This window comes from Acomys russatus, chromosome 3 (genome assembly GCF_903995435.1).
Source record: "Acomys russatus chromosome 3, mAcoRus1.1, whole genome shotgun sequence".
In the NCBI taxonomy this organism is placed as follows: Eukaryota; Metazoa; Chordata; class Mammalia; order Rodentia; family Muridae; genus Acomys; species Acomys russatus.
The window spans coordinates 14,316,162-14,331,564 of NC_067139.1; the positions used below are offsets into that span (position 1 = coordinate 14,316,162).

The window sequence follows — 15,403 nt, forward strand, 5'->3', positions numbered from 1 at the left end:
TAAAACACACAAGTCTACAAGGAGCAACGCTTACAAATATTTTATAATCAAACACACATGTGTTTGAGGACTAAGTTTATAAAACCCCATGATTAATCAAATGAATTCAAATCACAGCATTCCTTTTGGGGGGTGAGGAGGTAAATCACCAGCATTTCTCTGGCCATCAAACAACTAGAAAATGTTTAGTATTGCTTATATGTAGCATTTTATTAGGAACATTGAAATATATTCATTAAACCTTTAGCTAATGATTTCTCACAAAACTAGGGACTTTTAGAAATTTTCAGATTAGCTTTTACCCCTCGAGGAAAATAGTAAGAAGTGCATGTAAGCTACATTAGCCAGAGAAATAGGAGATGAAAACATTAGCTGGGAAAACTGATTCATGTCCCAGTAGTCTTCAGCTATGGCTAAAAGTTATTTCTTTCAAACTAGAGTACTGATTCCTCTAGTTTTAAAATACAACTTAAATAAATATGTTACAAAATTTAAAACATTTTTAATATATAAAAAGATGAGGTTTAAGAACTGAACAAAACAGAAGTTATCTATTCTTATTGGCTCACTATCAACTGAACCAAGAAACAAGGCCCTCAAAAGACCACTGTTACACAATGCTTCAAAGTTTCCCATTGTAAAAACGGAGTTTGATAAATGAACCTTAACAACATGATTTTACTGGTATATAACTGAGATCTGTATGAATCACTGTCCTTAGTCATCAAACCAAGAATGTTTAATGTCTCATAGTTATTCATACAGATCTAGGGAGCAGTAATGTGTCCGTTCTCAAATGTATTTTATTACTTAGCAAACCACTGATCATTAACTGCAAACCCTGTTCCTCCCAAGCAATTCGTATTTAATTGAAAATACTGAGGACTTTCTGCAATTTTGGAAAAATGATGTTTGGCTATGCCGCCAATAAAGGATAGCTCTTCTGTTTCTTCCTGACTGAGGAGAACCTGTTAGTGTAGGCACACAGGATGTCATTTAGCCTTGTACGTGTGGTAGTGGGGATATAGCATATTATCAACAATGTCCACCAAACAGAATGGGAATCCACACCAAAAAGGCAGACAAGAAACTAACCCAAGGCCATATAACAGCTCAGGGTCAAGTGCAGGCTTGCCAGATTTCATGTCTATGGGTCTTCCTTATGAACAAGTCCATAGAATAAATTTGAATCTAACATCCTTGAGGTAGGTTACTATATCCTGTGTTTAGCCCAAATGAGGCTCTCGGTTCCATTTCCAGCATTTTTAGTATGAAGAAACACACACACACCAACAGAGATCATCCTAGCAGCATACAATTGGAGGTAGAAGGTCCTCATCCAGCATGTGCTAAGGTAGTGCAGCATGTTTTTGACAGCCCTTATTTTCCTCCATAAAAGCATTTGTTTAAAATATGTACTTCTCTCCTTTAGTTCTGAGAACTCTTAAGTCAGGCTTCCTATCTGAGCAGGCCCATACTTGTTCTTTGCACTGCTGCTGTTGTCTGTTTTCTGTTTCTCATCTTCTTGCTGAGTCAATGGGCAAAACATGTCTCCTCATATGACTGGTTCTGGTTCAAATTCTGGAACTTGATTCCCAGTAGTGTGCTGGGTACACTGGGAGTGTGCTCTCTGAGTCTTCCTCAAGTGTTCTGACTGGCATTCCCTGAAATCAGCTCTGTGCTAGGCAAGCTGGTACTTCGAGCTCTAATGCTCCTTCAAGGACCCTGCTCTCCTCATCTCTGTCCCACGCAGGGCACTGAGGAGTCTACAGACAATTGTGAGAGAAGCCACCAACACTTCTAACTAGGGTTGCCTTTTAAAGATACTACACCAGAGGAAAGTCTGTGAGAAGAAAACTGGAAAGAACTAAAGTGAAAGAAGTAGTTTAATCAAAACACAGGTGAATTGGTGCAGGTAAATCGTGTAGAAAAGCTTTTACAGTTAGTAACTTGTAAGTACCCATCACTACTAGGTGTTTCATGCAACTAGTGTTAAGTAAAGTTTAGATTATCATGTTACAAGCACATCAAACTCTGTGGAACAGATGTATTGTGGATAGCTTAGTTTAAAAGGAGGTGTGAAAACAGAAACCAAATGATGGATTATTACTGTCTTACTCAATAATGATAGAAGTACAGCCTCTCCAGGATTGTAAAAATGTACCAAAAAGTTGAAGTGAGTGATATTCTAAAACATTTCTAATAGTCAGAAAAGCCAAGGCAATATAAATTCTACATTAGGAATTCAAAATACTCTTCACGCAACTGTTCTTCCCCAAGTTGTTGAAGAGATATTCTGAATTCTAAATTTTCATTCATTAAGATAGATTCATTCTCATCTGTCCTAAAAAAAAAAAAAAAAAAAAAAAAAACCAAATTTTAAAAAGACCTACTATTGTTAGTAACCTCAAAATCAACAATGACTACACACTTCTATAAGCAAGACCCAGCAGAACCAACTCAAGAAGTCTTATGTCTTCCTTCTTACTAGAAGGGTCTGTTATGATACAGGGGAACGCACAGTGCTAAAGCAGTAAAGAAAGAGCCTTTTGATGCTTCAAAACAATTTTCTTGCAGTCACCAGGAACTGTGGTGACCAATCATTTCAACACTTTAAAATAAGGGAATTCATAATAGACAGTTTCAATTGTCTGTAAGCAATTAAATAATTGTCCATGAGTAAGAACTCTGAGCCAGTTTCTTCAATAATCAAAATACAAAAGCTCTTTGAAGGGTTACCGCTGAATACAAGGACGCAGGAATGCCCTGGCCATAGTGACAGAAGAGAAAGCACAACACACCTACACATCATGTGAGCTGGCCATTAGCCAAGAAAGACAACAGGCTCAAGAGCAGACAGAGATTAGACAAGTCATCAGTGCAGCGCCAAAGCCTGAAAGAGCATGCGTGGTACAACACTTTAAACTGATAAACTAAACAAATGAAGTAACAATGAAGGTTCAAAAACATTGATATCCCGAGAGATTAGAACACAGGATAGTATATTTACTCAATACCGGACTACATGAAACGAATACAGACAAACTCCCTTAGAATAGTCTTTTCAAAAACCTTAGTACTGTAAGTTCTGGAATAATTTAGAAACTGTAGAAACTCTAGAGCATGGCCATATGACCTGATTGTAATAAAGAGGGGCAGAGTGAGGAGCCTAGTATGACTGAGGCCCCTGTTTCACCTTGATTATTGGTTGAGCATAAATTTAAATATGCAAAATGCATCTGAGAATAAAACATAAACACTTAAGTATTAATTACTGAAATAGTGCATTGCAGTCCCTACATATACTTAAATCCTTACTTATTTTTAATCAGTTGGCAGAGAGTAAAATCTTTTTAGAAGCTTCAAGTATGATAAAATAATAAGCTCATAGAGAGAGCTAAGTCTTAGAAAAGCTGTTCATGTTCTTCTGTACCAAGATATCATCATGCAAACCAAAAATGAAAATTCAAGAAACAAGACTGTCACAGGATACAGGTTGAGGAAGGCCTGGATATTTAATAGCACCTACTGTGCCTTTGCACTGGGACATTAAAAGATTTTCCAAACAAAGAATCAAGTGTTTGAACTACCCAAACAAATGCAGGAAATGCTATCAGAAGACTGATGAGATCCTCAGGTAATAAAAAGATGTCTGAATGCCAAGGCCGAAACCCTACCCAAAGGAAAATGGAGCACCAGAAACACTGCAGAAGTGTGGTTCCAGAATCAGGCACCTAAGACTCTCCCACCAGAGATAATGCCTCCCCCCCCCGCCCATCACTGACTCCCTGTTCTCTCCAAAGGCCAGTCTCCCTGATAACTCAGTATCGTCTTCCATTGTGCCCTCTCTAGACACTTCTCTCTTCTGCGTGTTAAAAATTACATTATATAGATTGCACCTCCATTCCCCTGATTCCATCCCATCAGCTCCATTCTTTACTTCAAAAGGCTGCATTAATGGATTTTCACTCCCATGGACTTCATCTCCATTTCTTTTACCTGAAAGGATGATTCTTATAGCCAGCACTCATTGACTCTCATAAAATTCAAGTCCTTTAAAATAATTTTGGTAGGAATAGCAGCCATAACAGCAAAAGAGGATGGTTGCATGCTTGCCTGGCACTAAGTTAGGAATCTTAAATAATAAAGATGCAAGAGGCATTATCTGGACCTTTCATAGAGGAAATCAAAGCTCGAAAGGATTATAAATTGTGCCCAAAGGTACAGAGAGCCATGTCAGATGCACTGCCTTCCTCCTCCTTTTCTTTCTGTGATGCTGGAGCCCACACCCAGGACCTCAAGCACGTCAAGTTTGTGCTAATATAACCCCAGCCCTAGACACAACCCATCTTATGTGAGATTGCCACAGCACAAATTATATTTTGCAATGGTCTAATAACACAAAAAACCAACTCTGTGTAAGAATACAATATTAGCATGAAACTTTAAAAGCCTTCAGTTGGAGCTGATGAAGCACCTTGCTGAGTAAGAGCCCTTGCTGCACAACAGTAGGGATTTCAGTTCAAATCCTCAACACTCAAAAAAGCTCAGCATAGCCACGCACGTGACTATAAACCACATAGCATGGCAGGAGAGAGACAGCAGGACTACTGAAGCTTTTGGGTCACCAGCCACGTTGTAGGCTCAATGAGAGATACAATCTCAAAGGATTAAGGAAGTAACATAAAGCAAGGCACACTCCTTTGGCCTTTGCATGTTCCCCGCTATCTACATATACCACACACATGCACTTACAAATTGCCTTCAGAAGTATGCAACATTTTCTACTGTATACCACAAGCTTTGTATACCACTGAAATACCAACAAATACTTGGTGCTGCTGGAGACTCCACAATGGACATGGCCAGCTATCAAACATTTCTGCTCCGTTAGGAGATGGGCTATGCAGGAAGGTTCTCAGTAAGACACACACCGGGAAAAAGAAGGCATCATGTTTAGTAACAGGAACTTTCTCTAAAGGTAAACTATCTTGTCCTCCTTCTACTGATTTTTATGCTTTTGGATTTGGTTTGTTTTATTTTTGGTTTTGTTTTGTTTTGTTTTGAGATTGCGTCATTTCCCCTAACTTTTCCGCTCTGAACTCTCCTGCACACCCTTCATTGTCTCCCTCTCTCCCTCCTCCTCCTCCTCCTCCTTCTTCTTTCTCTCTCTCTCTCTCTCTCTCTCTCTCTCTCTCTCTCTCTCTCTCTCTCTCTCTCTCCTAAATACATAAGTACAGCCTGCTCAGTCTCTATACTGTTTCTTGTACATATGTTGCAGAGCTGACCATTGGTACACTCTTCCCTAGAGAAGACTACGTTTCCTTCTCTCAGCTTTTCCTAATTGCTCACAGTTCTTTGTGTAGGTTTGAAGCCTTGTGGGCCTCCCCCGTCCACATTAGCATGTCTGCTGTTGATGTCCGTGTTCAGCTCATGATCACAAAGTTGTGCTAGCTTCTGACATTCCTAGGAGATAATCTTACAGCAAACTCCCTGTACTCCCTGGCCCTCACAGTCTTCCCACTCCTGTTTGTGCAATGATTGCCAAGCCTTACAGGTGCAGGAGCTGTATTGTAGACTGAGCTCCACAGCTCACATGATGAATGTTGTGGCTTTCTGTAACGGTCTGTCTATTGAAAAGAGAAACTTCTGTGAAGCTGGGTAAGGACTACTCTTATGGGTGGGTATAAGGACTCGCTGTTACTGTTTAACAAACAAACAAGCAAAATACAAAGAGTGCCAAAATACAAGCATACACATAGAATTTCAAGAAAATCATTATATTTTACTTGGATTTCTTAGCTCTCCAGAGACCAGCAAAGAACCAGTGAGGTCTCTGGAACCTATTTACAGATCATTCTTTATCATAACTCCAAGTTTTCATTATAAGACTAGAAAAATCCCCAGAACTTAAAATGTACAGAAAAAAAAATGGCAAAAAAAAATCTTTGTTCAACTGAGTATTGCCCTGAATAGTCATGGAGTTTAGAATGAACATCACTCATACGTGGCAGAGAGAATGTCAGGTGAATTGCCCATGTTTTCCATTTGTAGTTCGCAGCTTACTTCTGGGAAGTGGTCTCATGCCCACAGCAGCAGCAACTGTGTGGGGAGGTACTTATTAAATAGTATGCTCTGCCCACCTATATTGTTGTTTCTGGTTTTATAAGATATTAACAGTAGCTGGACTAATAGCTGAGCAGTTAAGAACAGTGGTTATTCTTCCAAAGGACCCATGTTCAATTCCCAGTACACACAAATGGCAGCTAACAACTGTCTATAATTCCAATTCCAGGGGACCTGGCACTCTCACACACACAAATAAGCAGACAGAATACCAATGTACATAAAATGACAAAAAACATTAACAGTAGTTAAAGAAATAAGGCAAGACATTATCTATTCCTTCTAAACACCAACTGCAAATAACACAATTTTGCCAATAAATAAAAAATATCTCACTGGCCATTAAAGCTACAACCAAGCCCTCATCACTCACACTTACATACAAAAGGGGAAAGAAGGGAGAGGGAGGAGGAGGGAGAGCGCGAGCAAGGGCGGGGGGGGTTCCTCTCATTACATTAGACTACTTGTTTGGGGCTTGGTTTTCTTTTTATACACACATAAGATACCTGGCCCATTTACTGAACTTACTAATAGAGTATGTAAGAATATAAACAAGGCATGCCTCCATAAATATTTTCAGTGGTGGTGCTATTACATATGTCTGAGGTAAACCCAAATTTATGAGATGATTATATGAGAAACAGCATTTATTTCCTATGAATTCACAGCATTAATCTGCTGTTAAGTAAGCAATACTTGATAACTACACTCACAAATACTGTCAACATATAGGAAGCAATCTCCAGTTAAGACTGGCCCAGAGGTTATGATGATCCTACTGAGGCACATGCTACACATCAATCCAACACTCTAAAGAGCAGACCTCCTGCTGCAGCAGCTTCAGAGAGGGATGGAGAGGAGAACCACTGCTTCTGCTTCCCCCGCAGCTCTGCAGCCTGACCTCTGCCAAGGTGAAAGCTACAGGAAACTCTACTTGCAGCTAATTCTATCCTATTTACCAGGTGCCCAGTTTGGTGTCTAAGATAAAAGATATTGTTCTAACATTGGTCAAAACATCCTGAGAAACGTGGGGGAATCCTTACATCTCAAAAGTGTTGAAACTAGAAAGCTAAGTGCAGACATGTATCTCACATGTGGAAATATAAATTGTGTTGATCACAGGGTAATTTCATAAGTAATAGAGATGAAGAGTTTAAAGAGAAGCCAGAAAAGCAAAGCCTAGGCATGCATGCAGCTGCCTGGCATTCACACATCAACGTAGTCTACAAATCTGGAGAAAGGGGCTGGGAAGGAGTTCTACTGATAATTATAATACCTTAACTAGAGTCCAAACTGTCTCTGCTTTTTGAACTGACTACAGAAGCAGAGCCAGGACAGATACTATTACCAGAGAGACAGAAACAATGCACAAAGCTCTGTGCTATCTAGTCCCCTGGCTATCAAGCTGATACCCCAAGTCATGTGAGAAGAGAGGAGCTGCCTCTCAGGACCTGGGGAAAGAGCAGTTCTGAGCAAGGTTTGGGTGACTCTTTAAGAGCTTTATCTCTGGGGGCTGTGGGGATGGCTTAGGTATTAAGAGTACTTGCTGTTCTTGTAGAGAACCCAAGTTTGGTTTCCAGTACCCACATGGGACTTCACAACTATAAGCAAATCCATTTTCAAGGGTTCCAAGATGCTCTTCTGACCTCTGAGGGTACCAAGCATGCATGTAGTACACACATATACAGCAGACATTCATGCACATAAAAATAAGCTACAGAAATCTTTTTTAGTGACCCCACAATGTAACTAATTCTATGCTATGTTTTAAACTATTGTCTGAAAAGGGCAAAGTGCATGTTGGATGAGGGAGATAAGACAATTTAAGAATCCAAATGGCGGAGCTAGAGTTAAGCTCCACAATAGAGTATTTGCCAAGCATGTTGGAAACCATGATTCCACTCCCAGCACACCCAATGTAGTTTGAGTGAGGTGGTCCCCTATAGCATCAGACATTTGAGTACGTGGTGCGGAGCAGGTGTGCTGTTCAGGTAGGTCTAGGAGTTATGGCCTTGTTGGAGGAACTATGTCATTGGAGGTGGGTTTTGAGATTTCAAAGCCACACACCACTGTAGTTTGTTCTATCTGTTTCCTGCTTGAGAAACAAGATGTGAGCCTTGGGCTTCCTGCTCCTGACATATGCCTGGCTCTGCCATGATGGACCCCTCTGGACTCCTAAGCCCAAACAAACGCTTCCTTTTGTAACTTGCCATGGCCACAGTGTTTTATCACAGTAACAGAAGAGTGACTAACATGCCCACCCAGAGACACACAGGAAGAACCCTTTACGATGAGAAGTATGTCAGTAGGGAGGAACTTCCTACTATGAGGTGGTGACAACCACACCACTGATGCAGCTTATCTGGTCACACAGGCAAAACTGCAGTATGGAGAATTAAATCCCTCCTAGTCTGCTCTTCCCAGCTCTTCTGGCATTTAACATTAACACAGAACAGCCACAGAATAACTTCAGCTTCTCAGTTTCATTACCTGGGTTGCTTTCTCCTTTTTTATATATAAAACAGTTTTGTGACCATATGTGAGCATTACAGTGTTGGTAATATGTTAATCCTTGCCCATCAAACAGGCTTGGTAAGGGATTTGTCTGTTTGATTTATTTCAAGGTTTTTCTTTCACTGCTGCTAATTCTTGATTCCACCTTAAATCTTTAAAGTATCTTCCAAGCGAAGGACACAAGTGCTCTAACAATTCTGTCACAGAACAAGCTGTAGTGGCCTTTCTCATCCTCTTTCTCCATCACTGACTTTGAAGACAGAAGGAGGAATGCCTGAGGAAGTGAAGACTCATGGTGTCTTTTTAACAGCCTGCGCAATGAAAAGGCCAAGATAGGGAAGTTGTTGTTGACGCAAAGTTAAGAAAGTGGGGCATGATACACAGCCCATCTTCATCTGTAGCCTTCATAGGCATCTTGGGTTCAGGGGTCAGAGCCCCATTTCCAGAAGGGAACCCTGATGGTGAGAAAATATAGGGTATGGCACCTGCATCCACTGAAGAGGTCCTTTGATTGGAGGCTGGACATGGGGCAGGAAGTTCATTTCTGCTTCACAAGTATGGATTCTGTATTTTTGTATTTTTGAGACTTATATACAAACATCGAACTTTATCATTTATACCCTTCCTCCCCCTTCCAGTTCACCCCAAATCCCCCAGCACCCCCTCCAATCCATGACCTTGTCTTCTATAATTTGCTACTATACTTAATCCTTTTAAAGTGAGAGTAGCTAACCACGGTCACTGGTGTGCTTGCTTCAGGACTGTGAACAAACACAAACAAGTAACACTTTAACTAGGCATTCCATGACCATGAAGCATCACTATGGTCCTGAATGAGGGACCTGGATGATACTCTGAATGTTCCTGTTCTGAAAGTGGTGATGGGATATCCCTGAAGGTCAATGGCAATTTACTAAGGAGTATGTGCAGGGGAGGGTGTTGAGATGTGTATGACCATCTGGGGAAAGAGAGGGAATCATAGCGGGTTTCCATCAGAAAGGAATTTCTTCATGGGGGTCCAGCTCAGCCTTGTATGTCTGCATCAGCACTGTCATTCATCATGTCTAAGTACTATGAAATGATTCTTGATTCCCCCACAGTTTGGTGTACTGTGTGGGCATTGTGTTGACCTTAGCTATTTGGAAATAGCAGCTCCATTAGCAGGGAGAGTTGTTATGAGGAGATACCAAAGAGCAGTATTAATCCCAGCTTCTCTCCTGTTTGCTCTACTTTCATGAGTTCCTCACAGCCTCTGGTCTAGACTCATAAATCTGCCTTGTGTACTCAAGCAATAAAATTACTTTAAATGAAAAAATTAAAGATTGTGTGTGGGTTGGGAAGGGATATTGAGATGTGGTTGGCTGTCTGGGACTAAAGGGGATAAATTATACTGTGTTTGGCTAGATTCCATCCAGCACTTATCCCAAGCCTTTTATCAGGGGGCGGACAGACAAACAGACAAAGACAGACACACAGAGAGACAGAGGCAAACAGACAGAGAGACACACAGAAAGAGGCAGAGACAGATTAATTTTATTTAAAAACCTACTTTTCTCTCACAGTCTAGAAAGCTCAAAAGAAAGGCATGTCAGCTCCTGCCCCAGAGTACCCAGCGTGGCTCATTCAGACATTCCTTTCCCCTGTTTGGTGAATGGTGAATCTGGGAAGTGCTTTTCGACCAAAATCTGTTGGAACTCAGCATTCACATGGAAACTGCCATCAGCCCAGAAAAGTACAAAGGCAAAATTCCTACCAGGAAATGCACTGAACATTCCTAGGGAGATACTGCTTTATGCTTAAAATAGAGCACTTCTTCTACAGAAGGTAACAAGCTTGTGAACCGCACCATTTGATCCAGAGACTGCAGACTGAGAAAGGACAAATACAGAGGAAGGAACTCAAGTAGAGATATGCGGACCATATAACCAACACATTGGCTAACATGCACCAGGAATATCAAAGAAACAACTAAAAGGCAGAATTTTAGACCCTCTTTGACCATGACAAAAATTTCTGGAGACAGAATCTCACTGTGAAGCCCAGGCTAGCCTAAGACTAAGGGTCATTCTTGCTCAGCTGGGATGACAGGTGTCACAACGTCCAGCTTGGAGACAGTCTTTCTTGGTTGCAGTTTTTCAACTTGCCAACTTTGAGAGTGCTTGGTGTTATGTCATACACAGTAGAAATAATGAACAAACAGTCCTTGCATCAAAACCTAAGTAGATTAGCATACTACAAAGGCCTGGAGAAGGGGCTGCATAGAGAACTATTTAACTTAATGAATTTGTGGGGGAAAATCAAACAAACAAACAAACAAACAAAAAGAGGTGAAAAACTTCAAACATATACTCATCAAGCTCATCTCTCTAATTTTACAGATAAAAAGTAGATACTGCACAATTTAGCTGTTAGAGCCCAAGAAGAAAACGGAGATTGGAAACACAGCTTTCTTCCTAGTGAGAGACAGCATTAGCATATATAGGGGTCTCACCAAAAGCAATAACCCTCCAGAAGGATTGTGTAAGTGCAGAAAGAATGGCGGGCAGGCGGGGGGAGGGGACCATTCCCAATGTTTAGGGGTAGACAATTCCTTTTAGTTGTAGTTGTAATATTTTAAATGTTTGTTAGTTTGTATCATATTTTAAAAATTGGTTTCAAACATTTCTAAACTTCTTTTACTTAAACACAGTCTTTGTTTAACATACCAATCAAATGCACTGTCTTTGTAAGCAGAATATGAAGAGCAAAATCTCTGGAGTGCCTCAATCCTGTTCTTACCTTCAGAAACCAATGGAAGTGCATCAGAGCCAAAGACCAACGGATGCTGTGTTTTCCCTTCTCACTGAGATATTTTTTTTAATTTGGCAAAATAAAAAGGGGCACATATCATTATTATAAACATACTTTCTTAGAAAAAAGATTATTTCATTTTCATTTATTTTATTAGTTCTGTCTGTCTGTCTGTCTGCCCATCACTATATATGTGCATGTCCGTGGAGACCAGAAGAGACAATAAGATTCCCTGGAGCTGGAGTTACAGGTGGTTCTGAGGCACACAACATGGATGCTGGTGAATCTATAAAAGCAGCAAGCTGAGTCATCTCTCTATTATCAATTTACTTTTGTTGGTGGTATTTTTATTATTATATTTTATTATAAGTTGAAAAAAAAATTCACACTGAACACAATCCATCAGGAACTGGGGAGATGACACGTAATTTAGACCACATGTTGCTCTTGTAAAGACATAGTTCTGGTTCCCAGCATCCACATGGCAGTTCACAATCATCCCTAACTCCAGGTCCATCAGATGCCCTTTTCTGAACTCAAAGAGTACCATACACACAAATAGTGCACAGACATACACACAGGCAAAACATTCATATACATAAAGTAAAATAAATAAATATAAACAAAACTTTAATGAAAAAAATTGATCAAGTACTAGAAGATACACGGTATTACTGGCAGGCTTACCTACAGATCGCAACCTCACTCTGAAAACCAAAACTATCACAGCCAATGCACTGCCATGCTTTCAGAGTAGAACTGTGGGGTGAAACATCTGGTCATTCTTACGTGTCTTCTTTTATTTTAGTCTTTCAGTGCCTTAAAAAAATTTCCCCAGATCTCTGCACACAAGATTCTACCTACTGATGACGGGATCTTTTTTATGTTAACCTATATGACCAAGCTTGAGGGGTGATATCTTATATCGCACCCACCCAAAAACCATGATGTAAAGAAATCAGGCAGTACAGCTAATATTGTGAACATCTGTAATACTAACTGATTTGCATATGGAAAAATTAAGATAAATCTTTTGTTGACTATATACAAGAATGGAGGATTATTTTGATTGTTTTGAAGATGTCCATTGACTGACTCTCAAGAAAAGCGGACACAAATTCTACAGATTATAGAAGTGTAAAGTAACACTGTTGTTACAGAAAACAACATGGCAGTTCCTCAAAAAGACAAAGTAGAAATATATGATCTGGAAACTCTATAGTAAGAAAAACACTATACACCAGGACTTAGTAGATGTTTATTAACAAATGTGTCTAGTAATATTACACCCATAACAAAAATTCCAAAGAAATGCAAATATTGACCAAAATTAGAATACACAAAGTAAATCTGGTATGCACATAGAATGGAACAGTATCTAGCCTTGAACAATGAAATCTGCCACATATACTACACCTTGAGAGAATCATAAATATACAACACTAAGTGTAAAAAGCAAATCACAAAAAGATAAAAAGATGTGATTTCAACTGAAAGGTAAGTCGAAAAGTCAAATTCAGACGTGAAAAGTGGAATGGTGGTTGCTTGGGATGAACACAAGAAAGAGTAGGGATGCCATTGTTTAATGAACACAGCTTCAAGTTAGGAAAATAGAAAGACTCGGGAGCCAAATGGTGGGATGTGTGAAGGCAAGTGTTCCTAAGTTGCACAGCCAACAGAAGTAAACTGCTCAGTGTGTGTGTGTGTGTGTGTGTGTGTGTGTGTGTGTGTGTGTGTGTGTGTTTTATAAGCTTGAGCCACCATGTCTGGTTTAAAAAACATAGGCTAGTTAAGAGACTGAGCAGAGAGCTTAGCTGATTAAAAAAACTTACCTGGCCAATTGGAAGTCTCAAGCCAGTCAGAGACTTCTCCCAAAAAAAAGCACATGTATGATTAACCTTTGAACAGCACGTGCATGCGCGCACACACACACACACACACACACACACGCACACACACACGCAAGCATGCACAAACCTGTAAAAACACACTGACATGGGGGTGGGGGGACTGGTTAATAACACTAGATAATAAAAACTGGAAAAGGGAGAATGAAATTCTACAGACAACTTCATGAGATCACAGATCTCCTGAAGACTATCAATCACCTATAAGTGATTCATGCATGTTAAACATCAACACAAACATGAAAAAATGGGAACCAAGGAGCTTTGTACAGAATTAGTTCTATGTTGTCCCAGTAATGACTGCCAACTAAATCCCATGCCTAAATATAATGAAATTTATTAAACAGCAGAAATGGTTCTTTCTATCCAAAGCTCTTTCCAAACAAAAACAAAGCATGAGCAACTCGACATGTGCTGTTTGTATTTCATCACTGTTTTGCACAGAACAAGAGAGTTGTTGCCTACACACCATTTCTCAGCATCGACACTCATTTTCTTATGCAATTTCAAGTTTGGTTGGCAGGTTAGAGAAATTTTTTTTTCCAACCACAGACAAAACGTCTTTTGATACTCAAAAAAAAAAAAAAAAATAGTACAAGGAAATATTCCCAATAAAAGACAACAAAACAATGGTTTGTAACTGCATCAGCAGTCTAGGGAACAGCTGAAGTGACTCCAATTAACCTCAGGTGGGATGTGACAAGACACTACCAACACACCTAGTCTATGTCTCCAACCAGAAACCTAGAAATGCTTGCAGAATGCCACAACATTGGGAGTGAGGAAGGCAGAAATTTTTATTTTATTTTTGGGGGACAGTATCTCATGGAGCTCAGGATGACCTCAGTGTTTTTTCATTTACAACATTTTTTTAAAAAATAATGAAAAGGACTCATGTTTGAGGGTACAGCCCAGGGAGAAGCAGTTCTAGCTCTGAGGGCAGGAGCATGAGCAGATGGTCACAGCATCTCCACACTCAGAAGGCAGAGAGGGATGCTGGTACCCACTCACTCTCTCCTTTATATGCATCTCACACCAGCCCAAACTCACAGTGGTCTTTCCTCCACTGTTAAAGCCAGAACTGTCTGAGACTCAAACTCTCATCAAGCTGACCAGAAAGACAGATCACCACAGGAAACACAGCACTAAGCCACAATTTTCCCACAAAGAAATTAAGACTTTGGTCTCAGAGCTCTAGATAACTACCATTTTTCTTTCTACCCCCAAGACTCTGAGCTACTAGTCCTCCGGCATCTACTCTCCCACAGCTGGGATTACAAGCATATGCTACCGCACAAATGGGATAAACTCAGGGCCTCATGCATGCTGGGCCAGAACTGTACCAGCTGACTGACCTACAGTCTCAGCCATCAGAACTATATTGTTGAATCTTCCATGTAATCTTATGACAACCTCTTAGTGTTTAATATACTAACATAAGGCATAGAAGGCCTTGATAATGACTGCTTTACTTTAATTTTTCATTTTCTTGGGATATTTACTTTTTTGAAAATTTTAATCCTATCATTTATCTTGAAGTCTCAAGAGAGGTTTATTCATTTAAACATATAGTTATAAATTATATGTGTACATACATACACAGACACACATACACACACACACACACACACACACACACACACACACACACACACACACACACACACATATATCATACATGGACTGGAGAGATAGCTCACTAGCTAAGAGCACTTTCTGCTCCTGCAAAGGACCTTAATTTTGCTTGCAGCAGCAGTGTTGAGCACCTCACCATCACCTATAACTCCAGATTCAGGGAATCTTATGCTCTCTTCTGGACTCCTTAAATACTGGCACACATGCACATACTTCCATACACCAATAAATAAATAAAGACAAATTTTAAAATGTGTAAAGCTGTGCAATCAAAGACAGACAATAATAGATAAAGCACAAGCAGCACTCATGGAAGGAGGCTTCACTGTTCCAGGCTCTTTAGAGATACTGTGCAAACCCTGAAAAGTTACCCCATGAAGTGGCTGCCACTGGCATTCTCTCCAAGGATGGACCAGACGTAGAAACATAAA

At 40.0% G+C, this 15,403-nt stretch overlaps 1 protein-coding gene across 1 annotated transcript in view; it reads right to left on the bottom strand.

The window, feature by feature from the left end:
* The window catches only part of Cdkal1 (CDK5 regulatory subunit associated protein 1 like 1), a 532,156-nt gene that overhangs the window by 326,381 nt on the left and 190,372 nt on the right, over positions 1–15,403 (bottom strand). The gene's annotated exons all lie outside the window — the stretch shown is intronic.